This window comes from Aquarana catesbeiana, linkage group LG11, assembly GCF_042186555.1.
Source record: "Aquarana catesbeiana isolate 2022-GZ linkage group LG11, ASM4218655v1, whole genome shotgun sequence".
NCBI lineage: Eukaryota > Metazoa > Chordata > Amphibia > Anura > Ranidae > Aquarana > Aquarana catesbeiana.
In genome coordinates, this window is record NC_133334.1 from 152,345,686 (window position 1) to 152,360,790 (window position 15,105).

Genomic DNA, 15,105 nt, shown 5'->3' on the forward strand with positions numbered 1-15,105 from the left:
TTTGTGTGCTTGTTCAAGTGATAGTATGCGGTCGGTCAGCTCATTAATTCATGCTTTTCTAAGTTTGTTTTGTTGGGCCGCAAGGGAGATAAATTTCCCCCTTATGACGCATTTGTGTGCTGCCCAAACGGAGATAGGAGAGGTGTCTTCCGTTGTATTTTCTGCAAAGTATTGGGTGAGGCTTGTGGTAATTTGTTGTATATGGTTCAGGTCGGTCAGTATAGAATTATCAAGTCGCCATATGTTGGACCTACCATGGGTCGTCGGGAGGGTTATGCCGCGTACACACGGTCGGACTTTTCGGCTACAAAAGTCCGACAGCCCGTCTGACAGACTTTCGACGGACTTTTGGCGGACTTGCGGCGGACTTTTTAACGAACAGACTTGCTTACACATGATCACACCAAAGTCTGACAGATTCGTGCGTGATGACGTACACCGGACTAAAATAAGGAAGTTGATAGCCAGTAGCCAATAGCTGCCCTAGCGTCGTTTTTTGTCCGTCGGACTAGCATACAGACGAGCAGATTTCTGGGTCCGGCGGAGTTACGATGTAAAGATTTGAAGCATGTTCCAAAGTCCGTCAGATTTGCGGCTGGAAAAGTCCACTGAAAGTCCGGGGAAGCCCACAAACGATCGGATTGTCCGCCGGATTTGGTCCGTTGGCGTCTGTCGGACTTTTGTAGCCTTAAAGTCCGACCTTGTGTACGCGGCATTAGAGTTATAAATATGGGGTTGTGATCAGAAAGCACCATGGGTTCAATCGTAGCTTTTGAGAGGTGTGTGAGATCATTTTGGGATAAGAAAAAGTGGTCTATTCTGGAGTGTTTGTTATGAGGTGCAGAAAAGAAGGTGAAGTCCTTAGTGTTGGGGTGTAATGTGCGCCAGGCATCGTGAAGTAACAGGTTGCTGAGTTGCAATTTAATAGCTCGTAGAGCTCTGTAGGTTAGGGAGGAAGCACCGTTGGATGTGTCAAGGGAGGGATTCAGAGCGACATTGAAGTCGCCTCCTACTATCAGAGTACCCGATTGAAAGCTGAGAAGTTGTTGGAAGGTGTCTCTAAAAAAGGCCACTTGTTGCGATTTGGGGGCGTGAATGTTAGCTATTGTGACAGGCCTGTGGTGCAGAGTGCCTTTAATGAATAGGAATCTCCCTTGGGAGTCTCTTTGGACTTCTGTCACCTGCAGGGGGCATTGTTTAGAAATTAAGATTGAGACTCCTTTGGATTTAGCCTCGGTGTTGGAAGCATGGTACACCAGAGGGAATTGGTGATTATACAGTTTAGGGATGCTATCCGTCCTGAAGTGCGTTTCCTCTATAAGTGCTACATGTATTTTCGATTGTTGTAGGAAATAGAACAGTTTAGACCTTTTCTCTGGGATGTTAAGGCCTTGTATATTGATTGAGCAGAGTTTGAATGTCTGCATGTGCTTATGTAGGTCAGGCGGTGAGGCCCGGGGGTCTGTGTCATCTGCCATAAGTACGAGTGAAGGGAGAGGGATGACCTAGGCGATCAGGATGTGGGTCTGTTCAGTGTATGGCAGGCTTAAGTGTAATGTTGAGGTAACTGGGGTGAAACCGATGAGGTTTGGGGGTGACTTGCTCCCGTACCTCTAAACTGTACAGTATCGATAAGGTACAGTGCGAGCAAGATGTGTGTACCCTGAGGGGTGTAACAGCACCGTGACTCACAACTGTGTGGGGGTTGGCAATCACCAAGCCAAGGAGGACTATAGGTAAAGGAAAGAATGGTATAGTCTGCCACCACAGGGTCTTCAGGTGATAAAGGGAGGAGGTTTTGGAGAACGTATTTTCGTGGGGATATATAATAGGGCGAGGGGATACTCTCAAAGAAAGGTGAGTGCTGGGTGGTGGGATTTGGATGAATAAATGCATCATTACACAAATAGCATACAAGAACCATCATATAGAAATATTGGGAGTTCTGATACCGCCACCCAGCCCCCATACCAGAAGGCACCCAAAACGCCATTAAATACTATCATGGCTAAATGCGGGATTTGTAAAGGTGGGTGCCCTTTCATGGGTCAAGTGTCGGCCTCAGAACATGTGAGATAATTAAACAGAGGACATTTATAGGGCCTAAAAACAGCACAAAAATCTCAAAAGAGGGATAGAACACTGTAACTGGAGTAACATGTAAATAAACAAGTAAATCAGTCAGCAAGCAGACCATGCAATCAGTGACAGATCTCCAACTAGAAAGTCTGAGTAATACTAAACTTGTAGACTAGAAGATTTCCCATAGAGAGAGAGTGGAATATGCCTCATACCTCGCTGTGCAGTCTAACATGCCAGCAAGTGTGATTGGGTAAAGTTACAGTTACAGGCCAGTAGATGGCGGTAGTGCACTCTGCATAAGCCTGCAGGTAGGTGTCACATCAGTTGAGTGCCTGTACGGGGCATGTAGATGGAGGGGTAGCCCCTGTAGGCTTCTCAGTCAGTACACGAGTCGTTGCCGCCAGCGATGGAGTGGAAGAGGAGGCCATATGAGACGCATCTTTGGAAGTCAGCCTTGAGTGTGATGATCTGTGTGAGGCATTGTCCAGGTAACAGTCGCAGTGTTCGTAGGACATACTTGAGGCTTTTCCTTGGTGTCAGGGAGATTGTGGGCGGAAGTGACACTGTACAGAACTGCTGCCAGGTCAGGGGCGCGTACAAACCGCAGGGTGTTGTGGGTCATGTAGTTTTAGAACACTCCACTAGACATATGGGCGGTGTTCATTCCATAGGCAAGTGCTGCTGCTTTCTATCTAGACTTACAATGTCCATGACAGGGACACAATCCGAACCCAATACAAGATGCAAAACATCTGTTGTGCCGAATATCTCTTGAAGAAAGTCAGTCACATAAACATTGAATTAAAGGTTAACAGTGTGAGAGAACTGATTAGAAGCCAAACAGGGCAAACTGAGATTGCATGGTAGCATGTATCTGAGGCCGGCTAGCGGTTTCGGCGAGCTCTCCTGAGCCTCGGTGAGTTTGTGGGGCTGCCCTCCTGGTAGTGAATGTGGGTACCGGTAAGGTGCCTGGGGGTGGATGGGGACCTTCTCCTATGGTACCTGGTATCTTGCGCCTCCATGGGTTCTTCCTGAGGTGATTCTTTGCTTGTCACTGAGCGACGAAACTCCGCATACCAGTTAGGGACATCTACCAGGGGTATGCCCAGGGTTCTGCAGAAGTGTGGGAGATCCTCTGGTACTCTCAGGAGAGCTGTGCGGCCCTGGGTGGAGGCAGAAAGGCAAAACGGGAATTTTCATTTATATTGAATACCTTTCATGCGAAGGGCGTCCAGCAGAGGCTTCAGATCACGTCAGTGCTGTAAGGTGATTCCTGAGAGGTCCTGATAGATTTGGATTGCTCTCCCATCATGGAGAATTTGAGGTCTGCTTCTTGCTTGTCTGATAATTTCTTCCTTCAGTTTGAAGTCTATTATACAGCAAATGATGTCCTTCGGGGGATCCGTCTCCCTTCCCTTGGGACGTAAGGCCCGGTGGATCCTTTCCATGTCAATGGAGGTGGTCTATTAAGCAGACCATTGAAGATTCCAGTCACGGTGGGGGCTATTTGTTCTCCCTCGATGGCCTCTGGCAGTCCTCTGACTCTGAGATTATGGCGCCGACCTCTGTTGTCGAGGTCTTCCAGATGGCGTTGCATATCTCTCATTTGTAATGTGTGGGAGTCAATGCGATTCGCAGCTTTGCGGATAGTCAAATCATGGCGTTCAGTCACACTTTCAACTGTGAGAACTCTGTCACTGAGCACACGGATATCAAGCCTGAGCTATGAAATGGCAGCAGATAAGGTGTCTTTGATATCCTCTGCGATGGTCCGCAGGTCCTGTATGTTTAAGTGCGGCTGTGGTGAGAGTCCAATGCCATTTCTATCTATTGTCCATTATCTGCAAAACAGTGTCCACAGTTTGTTAGGGTGGGAAAGCCTGGTGTGCTTGAGAATGAGTAGGCAGATTGGCTTGAGAGATGGCAGGTGCAGCGTACAGACATTGGTTGAAGGATAAAGCTGCTGTGACTTGGGGCTGAACTTTTGGGAGAGAATGTGAGGAATATGAGGCAACTGAGTGCCTGCTACTTTTACATCCTTCCCTTTCACTGGCAGCTTACTCTAAAACCTTTAAGTTTGTCATGACTTTGGCATGCTTTCATTGTTTCTCCAAAACATCCATGTCTGCTTTTCTTGCACGCATCTTTTGCATCCATCTCTGCTTTCTTGCATGCAACTTCTGCCTCCATCTCTGCTTTCTTTGTGCAGCTTCTGCAGAGATTGCTTTCTTTTGGACAAAGGCTGTCTATATTTTAGAAGCTTCAACATCAGCTTTGACTTTGATAAGTTGTTGGCTGTGAGTGGAAGATCTTGATTGTAGAGACTAGGTGGATCTCGAGGCGTGCCTCGTAGATGCAGAACAATGGGAATTAGATTAATGAAGTTGTGTGATTCTTACTTCTGGCTTTTGTCTTTGTAGTACTAAACTGTCTCTCTCTAAATTATATTCCGACCGTGTGTGGGCTCCATCGGACATTTTCCATCGGATTTTCCGACACACAAAGTTTGAGAGCAGGCTATAAAATTTTCCGACAACAAAATCCGATTGCGTCAATTCCGACCGTGTGTGGCCTGTTCCGACGCACAAAGTGGCACACATGCTCAGAAGAAATTCCGAGACGGAACAGCTCGGTCGGGTAAAATTAGCGTTCAGAATGGATACAGCTTTCGTCAGGCTGCAATGTTAAAAATGGTTTAATACAGCGCACTCTCTTCTTCTTTATAATGTGAGAAGAATTAATTAGTTTTGCTGCTCATATTCACACAGACTTTTCACAAACTTATTTCTTTACTATTTATCTGGATTCCCTTAATATATTTGGATTTGTCACATCTGACAACATTATTTTTTATTTTATTTTTTTTGGTTTTAAGGCAGATTTTTTTTGGTTTGTCTTTTTTTAAAGGCTGATCTTTGTTTTATTGTATTTTAATTTTTACTCCAGAATATTTTTGTGTGTGTTTTGTGTGTCAAGTTACCACAACACCATTGATATGTTGTTTTATTTAATCTGTAGGAGATTGGTGTTGTTGTCTCTTGTTAATTTCACATTGTATTTTGAAATGTACCTGAATCCTCACCAACCAACTGTCCTTTTTGGATGAAAACACACATAGGAGAGTATAATTTTCCCCAAAAATTCATTTATTAAGGGCTCACAACTAAACAAAGAGGGAGGCAACGCTGGAGAAACAGCAGAAAGGGTTGAAGCCTTGGACCCCCAGGGCAGACATCAACTATTTTCAATCAAAATTGGTGGCCTGAGGAGTCCATATATAAGGGAGTGCAGTCTGGTCCAGAAGTCCCAGAGATCCGGAAAGCAGCAGATGACATCTGTGTCCCCAGGCTGTGGTCATACAAGAGACTGCATCTTTTGCCAGACCAGACTGAACCCAGGGCCATCACTCTCTGGTCTTCCTTCCACGCTTCCTTCCACGCTGTGGCTGTGGTGGTGGAGTTGTGGCAGCAGGAGGAGGAGGATGGTCCAACTCAATCACGTCAGTCTTAGGTGTTATTTCGCCACTCACCCCCTTAGTTAGGACTTTAAAAATAAGTTGCTCACACATGAGGCGTTGACCCTCCTGCATGCCCTGCAGTTTTTTGGCAGCCATGCAGGCAAAGGCCTCTTCAGGAGTGGGTAAGGCTCTGAGGGATGCAGAAGCCTCCTGAATGAGCCTAAATGCAGAATCCTGAACGTGACTCCCCTTCCTGGGTCTTTTGTATGGAAGGCGGAGGGGAGGAACCTGCGATTCGGTCAGGCTTCGTCTGGTCCCAGGCTTCTCCTGGCTGCCACTAACCCCCGCCTTCTCCTGGCTGCCACATTCCACAGCCTCCTCCTGGCTGAGGTCTTCCTGTGTATGAAAAAGGGACATAGTTTTAGTATTTGTTTCATCAATCACACACAATTTTCACCTCCTGACTGTTGCAAATAGAATGTGAACAAATATAAGAGACTATCATTCTGAGCCCAGCATTTTTTATTCTTGTCCCAATTTTGGGTGCCCACTACTGTCTATTGATATATCAAACACTTTATTAAATCACCAATTAGTGATCAATAATAACATCTAGTAAAGATCATTTATTTATTGACCAGAAATCTGTAGAAGAATGCTATACCTGACTCCAGCTGGGCTCCTCCACTTCTTCCTGGCTGGAAGGCCCAGGTTGGACATCAGAAGCCTCAGCTGGGGTGGAAGGAAGAGCGGAAGGAAGAGTGGAGAGGGATTCCCTGACTTCAGTCTGGTCTGACAGAAATCGCAGTCTCTCATAGTACCACAGCCTGGGGACATAAGCGTCATCTGCTGCAGCTCCGGATCTCTGGGAATCCGTGACCTTCTTGCGCTCCCTAAGATAAGTGCTCCTCAGGCCACCAATTTTGGTTTTTAAATAGGGGATGGTTGCTGTGGGGACCACCGGCTTCACCAACTCCAGCAGTTTCTTCAGCGCTGCCTGCCTCTTTTGTTTATGATTATAATGGGGGTGTCTCACCTGCCACAGACAGGGCAGCTCCCTGTATTTGTCTATGAACAGGGGGAGGAAGTTGTGGTCATTGAAGCTATCCATTTTCTCTGCAAGACACAACACGAGACAAACCCTAAGGTCAGGCCAAACTCTCCTAAACTTGTTACAATATAGGCTTCAATTTCGAAGCAGTATAGGCCCAAGTTTAGATCTTACCTTCGTTATCACGATCAGCGCCTTTGATGCTCCTTCCTCCGCTCACAGATCGTACGTAATACACGCGCGTGTTATGTTTTATACACCCTGCGCATGCGTCTAACTCCGCCCGCCCCTGATGTTCTTTCTAGTCTATTCCCCGCCCCTTTTCGTTCTGCGCAGTGGGGGAGAGCACATGGCGGATACACAGCAGGTGTGTGCTAATTACAGCAACGAGGAGGAGGAGGAGGAAAGTCCGGAGCCTGAAACGTCCCGATCCAGAAGGAGATGATTTAAGGCCTCAAATATGTCCTTTGGTGAGATGTTGCAGATGGTCGACATCCAGAAGAAGGCCAACTATGACGGGAAGTATGGACCTTACCCCAACCCCAATGTCAGAAAGGCCAAGATCATGGCGAAAGTGGTCAGGAGTCTGCACCGGAATTTCGGGGTACGACGATCGAAAGATCAGCTCAGGAAGCGGTGGTCGGACCTGAAATTACTAGAACACGAGCAGTACAGAAAGATTCGGAGAGTGCTGCAAAAAAAGTAAGTAGTTGTCCTGTGTTCCTAATGCTTTTCTTAAAAGTGTACATTTTAAAATGGCAACTTTCATGTTCATGGGCACATTATTCGTTCGTATCAAACATTTTTATTTCGGACTATAAAACACCATTGTTTTGGCCATATGCATTTGGCCACATTTTTGACACCCTACTTGAATGAAACTAATTTGGTTGTGTAGATTTGTTTGTTACTAGAATGAAATGCAAACTAGATTCTGTGTAAGGAGAGGACACTCAGCAGCTGTTTTCACATCTGGACTGTGGAGCACTAGTGTGGGACACAAGAACACCTTTTTTATTAGGGGGCCCGCACAGGTGCTTCAGTGTATATTATAGGGGTGACTCCATCTGTGAAGCTTGTTTAAAAACAGGTAAAAAGTATTGCAGCTTGACAAAGGACACTGAAAATGCTACATTTTGGAACTCGGCCAAAATAGACAATTGTACCCTACTTCCAAGCAATGTTTCCTATTTATAGTTCTGCCATCAAATATCTGTGTGCTAATTATACCCTTTTTATTTTACATAGGGGAGAAAAGACTCGGAGGACACCCCTCATCCGAGGAGAACAGAGACCCCCCACCTCGGGAAGAAGGGGAAATACCCTCAAACCAAGCTGAGCAGGAGGAGGAAGAAGATGTGGTGGAAATTGTCACCACAACAGGTGAGTGTCTTCAACCACAGGCTCAGGTAAGAGATGGATGCCGGCAGATTTTTGATACCTGTTTTTGTTTGGTTTCTCTCTTTTTAGGTGATCGTGATGTTGTGGATCCAGATCCTTTCACATCAGAAAGTGCCCAGATCCTGATCGGGGAGATCATGGGGTGTAATTTAGAATTGGAAAACCTCAAGAAAAACATCAATGATGTTATTCAAAAAACTAAAAACATCATTGATGTTTTGGGGCGAGTGTAAAACCCCTTGAAATCCCTTTGTTTTTTTGTGTGCTACAATCTTAAAAATGTTTGAGCGATTTTTAGAAAAGCCAAATTTGGAGGATGCACACAGTGTGTCAACATGTGCTATCTGCCATCATGGGAGATCAATGGACGCGTTTTGGGGGTGCAACCCCTTCCTCAATAATAAAGTAGCTGAGAGGAAGGGGTTTCTGCCCCAAAACACGTCCCTTGATCCCCCGTGATGGCAGCTAGCACATGTTGACATTGGCAAAATTGTGTGCATCTTGCAAATTTGGCTTTTCCTGGGGTGACTTCACCCCATCTGAACGCAATATCAAACACAGTTCCTAAATACTCATGTATGATATTGCCTTCAAGTTCAACCAAATGTGAACTTTCTAAGTCCAAGATTTGTGTCTTTCTTGTTGGTTTTACACATGCCTGTTTTATCTTAAATGGATATTTCTATTTTTGATAATGCCACCCCAAAAAAGGTTATACAACAAACATGTTGGTTTGTTTTAAAAACCTTTTCTAAAAGCACATGTGATTGTGCAGGTATTAAAAAGATTGTGAATCAAGAATGTGTGGATTATTGTCTCAACGCTACAACACTTTTGTGGTGATGCTGCTTTCTGTGAAAATGAGGGTTATTTCCTAAGGGCAAATCCTCTTTGCACTACAAGTGCAGATTCAGTGCAGTTTCAAGTGCACTTGTAGTGCAAAGTGTCTTTGCCTTTAATAAATAACAGCCAACAGTGCTTTGGATAAGGTTACACAATCATGCCATTTTCAGGACTACCCACATTTCAGTCAGGGTCAGCTAAAACAAACACAAGCAGTAAATGTCACCAAAGATTTATTTTTTTCTTTTGTTTTTATTTGATAAAGGTTTCACAAATTGTCTGGCATATTGATGGCCCCCCTACCTGCAAAGAACTCAAGGTATCTTAACCGGACATCACGGGCACTCAGGGAGGGCAAGCCAGGACGGCCACTTTCAAGCGCCGTCAAGGTTGTTTCATTTAGAATTCCGGCCTCAGGCCCAACTGAGCCAGCATAGTTGGCAGAATGTTGGCGTAAAAAGTTATGTAGAACACAGCATGCCAGGATTATATGATTAAGTTTATACTCCGCCATATGGATGGGTGTCAAAAATAGGCAGAACCGGCTGGCCATGATTCCAAATGTGTTCTCCACCACTCTTCTGGCTCTGGCCAGCCGGTAATTAAAAACCCTCTGGTCCGGGGTGAGGGTCCTCATCGGGAATGGCCGCATAAGATGGTCCCCCAGTGCAAATGCTTCATCCGCAACGAAGATGAATGGGAGTCCTTCCACATTGTCTTCTGGAGGTGGCAAGTCCAAGCTGCCATTCTGGAGACGCATGTAAAACTCCGTCTGGGCGATGACTTCACCATCGGACATCCGGCCATTCTTCCCCACGTCCAAATACAGGAACTCGTAATTAGCCGACACCACCGCCAACATCACAATACTATTGAACCCCTTGTAATTATAATAGTATGACCCCGAGTTGGGGGGTGGGACGATGTGGACGTGTTTCCCATCAATTGCCCCTCCGCAATTAGGAAAGTCCCACCACTGGGCAAAGTGGGAGGCCACAGTCTGCCATTCCTGTGGCGTTGAAGGAAACTGTTGATGAAAACAAAACAAACTTAGTATTTTTGCACATAAACATGGAAAGCAGATTAGACACAAACATTCTTGGCCAACATCCAGATAACATTTATTAAGGGGAATTTTACAACACCAAAGTATAAGGTACACCTATCATATTCCCCCTCCCACCTCCTCTCATGGGCCATTTTTAACATTATAGGGGGGGATCTTGGACAGGTAACCCTCTTCACTTCATTGAGAGATGAATGATTAAATACAGGGTATTACTTTGAACAGCCCCTCCTTAGTTACACTATTGGCAGCCCAATGGACAGGTAAGAAGTGTCATAATACAAAGATATAAATACACACTGTACACATTTGAGCACATTTGGACATTCTGCTATTACCTATCAAGATAATAATAGGATACAAAAACTTTAAACAGTACCATTTTAAAGTATACAGGCAGGCCCTTGCACTACATGCTTTGGGGAATTCATCAATAAATCTGACCACAAAAGAGGTGGGTCTAGTGTGTATGGGTTTGGCAAAGTCAGCAGATAGATGATTGAGGATAGAGAATTGGGATCAGCTGACTTAGCAGTTGGGGGGAGGGAGGGTTACTAAAAATGATTTGGGGACACCAAAAAAAAAGCCTCTGGCACTCTGCCTGAATTTAAAGCACAAATCACATTTCTAAACATTTTAGGGGGTGTTTGGGGTAAAACACTACTATGGAGCTGATAAAATACATTGTTAAGTGACTACATGAGGTGAATATAGGGCCAGGAGAGACCATGCTGGGGAGGTAAGTGAAGGCAAATATGTATGAAGGACAACAAAAATAATTACATAAAAATCCAGCATGCATGAGAACAAAGGGGACATTCACAGCATATTACAATTATGGTAATTAGGGAATGAGGAGAGAAATACAATATATTATCAAACATTATATACAATAAAATGTGATATTAAAGGATAAATCTTACCTTCATATACTCCTTCTGCAGGACCTGGATGATGGCAGAACAGGTCTCCGGGATAATGATACCCAGAGCCTGGGGGGAGATGCCTGTCGAGAACTTCAAGTCCTGCAGGCTTCTCCCTGTCGCCAAGTACCGCAGGGTAGCGACGAGCCTCTGCTCCGCAGTGATGGCTTGCCTCATGCAGGTATCCTGCCTGCTGATATAGGGGGTCAGCAAAGCCAACAGACGGTGAAATACGGGGTCCGTCATCCTGAGAAAGTTCCTGAAATCATCAGGATTAGTCTCACGGATCTCACGGAGCAAAGGCATATGACATAACTGGTCACGCTGAAGCAACCAATTCTTGGTCCATGAACTCCTCCCCACCCTGTTCATGGACTGTCAAGGTCAGGACCCCAACACCAAGCCCCCGCACAGCATGAACTCTACGAGGAGTACGTATACGCAACATGGCTAGAAAACGGTCGGCTGCTCAGAACGAAGTAACAGAACGCACTGAAGAACAGCAAGGCCTGTGAAGAGCGACCTGAAAAACAGTAACGAACAAGAACACAATGACTAATCCAAGTCACGCGGAGCTTGCTTGCACGTACTGAAGAGCAGATACAAACCCACAAGCACAAACTGAACCGCAGAAAACGATCTGAAAGCCACGAGTCTGAAAAAGCGCGAATCGTCTCTCACCAAACTTTTACTAACACGAGATTAGCCAAAAGAGCCCAAAGGGTGCCGCGCTTGGTTCTGAACTGGCCTTTTCTAGTCTCGTCGGACGTGGTTGACGTCACCGCGTTGTTGGCGATCGGAAATTCCGACAACTTTGTGCGACCGTGTGTACGCAAAACAAGTTTGAGCCAACATCCGTCGGAAAAAATCCTAGGATTTTGTTGTCGGAATGTCCGATCAATGTCCGACCGTGTGTACGGGGCATTAGGCTGAGTTCACACTAGCTGTGGGCACGGCTCGCATCAAGGAGTTCGGTGCATTTGGCATTTCACTATTACTGAACAGCCAAAAGCCAGCTGAAAAGATGATACCAAGCTCATGACTGCAACTGTAACCATGAGCTTGTGTTAGCCATTTGAAGTCCAAGACATTTTAAAAAACTCTAAAGAAGTAGTTAAAGTATAACTGAAGGCAAACCTTTTTTAGTTATAGATTGGAGTGGAGAGAGATTAAAACACCCGTCAGGTTTTCATTGCTTTCTGTGTCCCTGTTGGGGATATTTACCTTATTTGTCCTGGTGACATTTCAAGTGGTCACCAGAACCAGTGGTGGCTGATGACGTTTTAGGATGGGGGGGGCGCCAGCCCAGCATCTCCTTTTTGACCCTCCCACTTATAAACCCCACCCCTTATAGAATCCACTGACTCCATCCCCTGTATTGCACTTGCTTCCACCCATAGTGTGAGGAGTATACAGCCCCAGAGTCACAGGACAGAGTATACAGCCCCAGAATCACAAGACAGAGTATACAGCCCCAGAAGCAGAGGACAGGAATATACAACCAGCGCCACAGGACAGAGTATACAGCCGGCGCCAGGGGACAGGAGTATACAGCCAGTGCCACGGGACAGGAGTATACAGCCAGCACCACGGGACAGGATTATACAGCCAGCACCACGGGACAGGATTATACAGCCAGCACCACGGGACAGGAGTATACAGGATATAGTATAGTATAGATATAGTATACAGCCACAAATGATACTATGTAACTATTGCAGATCCTTATCATAGCACTTCCGCGATCTCAGGTCATATTGTAGCTGTCACCCAGGGTAAGATAACAGAGCAGACACTCAGTGCTGATGACAGCTCACAGCTACTTCCACCAAGTGCACAGCTGACCCCCCCAAAACTTGTCTGAGAGGTCCCAAAAATAACTGTATGCTGATGAATAAGAGGACTCACCCACCTCTGCTCTCCACCAGATCGCTGAACTCGCCACTTTCACTCATCTTCATCTGCTGGTCATTTGGATGGGGGTCTCATTTCTGAATAAACAAAAGCTCCGCTCGGGCCGTGCGCTTCACGGAACTGCTGACGTCACTTCTGGTTTATCACTGGCACAGAGAAACCGGAAGTGACGGCGCAACTCAGAGGGAAAGCACCGCCCTTGTCCTAGGGTGGTGCCAATCAAAAACAAGGTACCCATAATAACAATACAGGTGGGAGTATTATGGCGCACTGCATTGCGCCACAAGGCAGGTCAAGACTCCACAAATGAAGCGTCTCGTCTGCAATCATGTGATTGCATAGACGTCACGCTTCCCATAGTGCACTGTGTTCGGGTGCCTTAAAGGACCTTTTTTTTTTTTTTTTTAAAGGGCCTTTTTTTGTGACTGCCTGGGGGGGGGGGGTGGGCGGCTCCCATGTGCCCCTATGGACGGGCCGCCACTGACTAGAACACAAATAAAGGGAACATTTTCCAAGGGGGACACCAGTTCAGGTGACCCTAGTAACTACCATAAATTTCCCAGAATTTCAACAGATTTCCTGTTGCTTCCTGTCGAGAACATGAGACAGGAAGTTAAGCAAAATATCCCCAGATGGCAGAAAAAAAAACCTGACAGGGGTTATAAACCCTCCGGTAGTCTACCCAAAATGAAAAAAAAAGGAATTTTGATTTGCGTGTAAGTTCAATATCTCGGAGTACAGTACGTGACACAGTATTCATGCACCATCAGGCATCCCAAAGTAATCAATAAGAAGGGTGGGCAAAAATTAGGTAAACATAACTGTGCTAACAGGCCCAAACAACAAGTGTCAGAAGACCAAACTTCAACTGCTCCGAGAACCTTGCTGCCAAAAATAGGATTTTTATAACAGCTTACTTGTAAAATCCTTTTCTTGGAGTACATCACGGAACACAGAGCCATAGTATTAACTATATGGGTATATAGGCACCTTCAGGTGATGGACACTGGCACACCCAACACGGGAAGTTCACTCCCTATATAACCCCTCCTCCTACCAGGAGTACCTCAGTTTTTGTAGCAAAGCAATATACACTAATCCCAAAAGAGGGGCGTGACCTCTGTGCCCCGTGATGTACTCCAAGAAAAGGATTTTACAGGTAAGCTGTTATAAAAATCCTATTTTCTTTATCATACATCACGGGACACAGAGCCATAGTATTAACTATATGGGACGTTCCATAGCAATGCTATTTGAGGGGAGGGTGACACAACTCGCAAGGCGCCCACAGACTTGAGGACCTATACTGCTGCCTGCAGCACACTGCGCCCAAAGGCGATATCCTCATGCCTTTTTACATCCGCCTGATAAAACCTGGTGGCTGTATGTACTGAAGACCAAGTTGCGGCCTTACACTTCTGAGCCATACAGGCCTGGTGATGCACTGCCCAAGAAGCAGTAACTGCTCTGGTAGAGTGCACCTTGACTTGAAAATCTTACCCTTTAAACCATAAGCCTGAATTATAACTTGCCGAATCCATTTAGAAATAGTGGATTTCCTTGCTGCTTGTCCTTTCCTAGGACCTTCTTGCAGCACAAATAAGACATCAGTCTTCCGGATCTGAGCAGTCGTCTCTAAATAGACCTTGACTGCTCTCACCACATCAAGACAATGTAGTGACTTCTCTTCCCTAGAACATGGTTTTGGAAAAAATAATGGAAGGACAATATCTTGGTTGTAGCCAGCACGAAGGGCAAGGCTACAAACTGAAAATGATGCTGTTCTACCTCGAACCGCAGAAACTTTGATGAGCAGGAAATATAGGAACATGCGGATATGCATCCCTGATGTCGATAGACGCCAGGAGTTCTCCTCCTTGTAGCATAGAAACCACTGACCTGATCGACTCCATGCAAAAAGAGTGGACCTTCAGGAACTGATTTAGATTCATTAGATCTAGAATGGGTCTGACATCACCATTCGGTTTTGGTACTGTAAAGAGGTTTGAATAGCACCCCAAACCTTGCTCTTCTGTGGGGATTTGCATGATCACCCCCTGAGCCAGTAATCGGTCTAATGCCTGAAACAGAGATTGAAGGGTCTGGTATGGATTTTGAGGGGGACCCCCACGCCATTTTTTTAAAAAATGTTGGCGTGGGGTTCCTCTTAATATCCATACCAGACCTGAAGGGCCTCGTATGGAATTTAGAGGGTCCCCCACGCATTTTTTTTTTATTTCGGTTCGGGGTTGCCCTGTGGGGAAATCCCATGCCGTTTTTATCAATGAACTTTTATGTGTATTGTCGGACCGACAATTGATTGTAGCCGCGAGTAGTTTTACATGTTTTAAATTTTTTCCTTTGAAAT

General features: G+C 45.6%; 1 protein-coding gene across 1 annotated transcript in view; it reads right to left on the reverse strand.

The window, feature by feature from the left end:
* Positions 1–9,050: 9,050 nt before the first annotated feature.
* The window catches only part of RPGRIP1L (RPGRIP1 like), a 460,569-nt gene continuing 454,514 nt past the window's right edge, over positions 9,051–15,105 (reverse strand). The window contains exon 27 of the transcript XR_012236568.1: positions 9,051–9,861. The gene's annotated coding sequence lies outside the window, so the exon portion shown is untranslated. The remainder of the gene's footprint in view (positions 9,862–15,105) is intronic.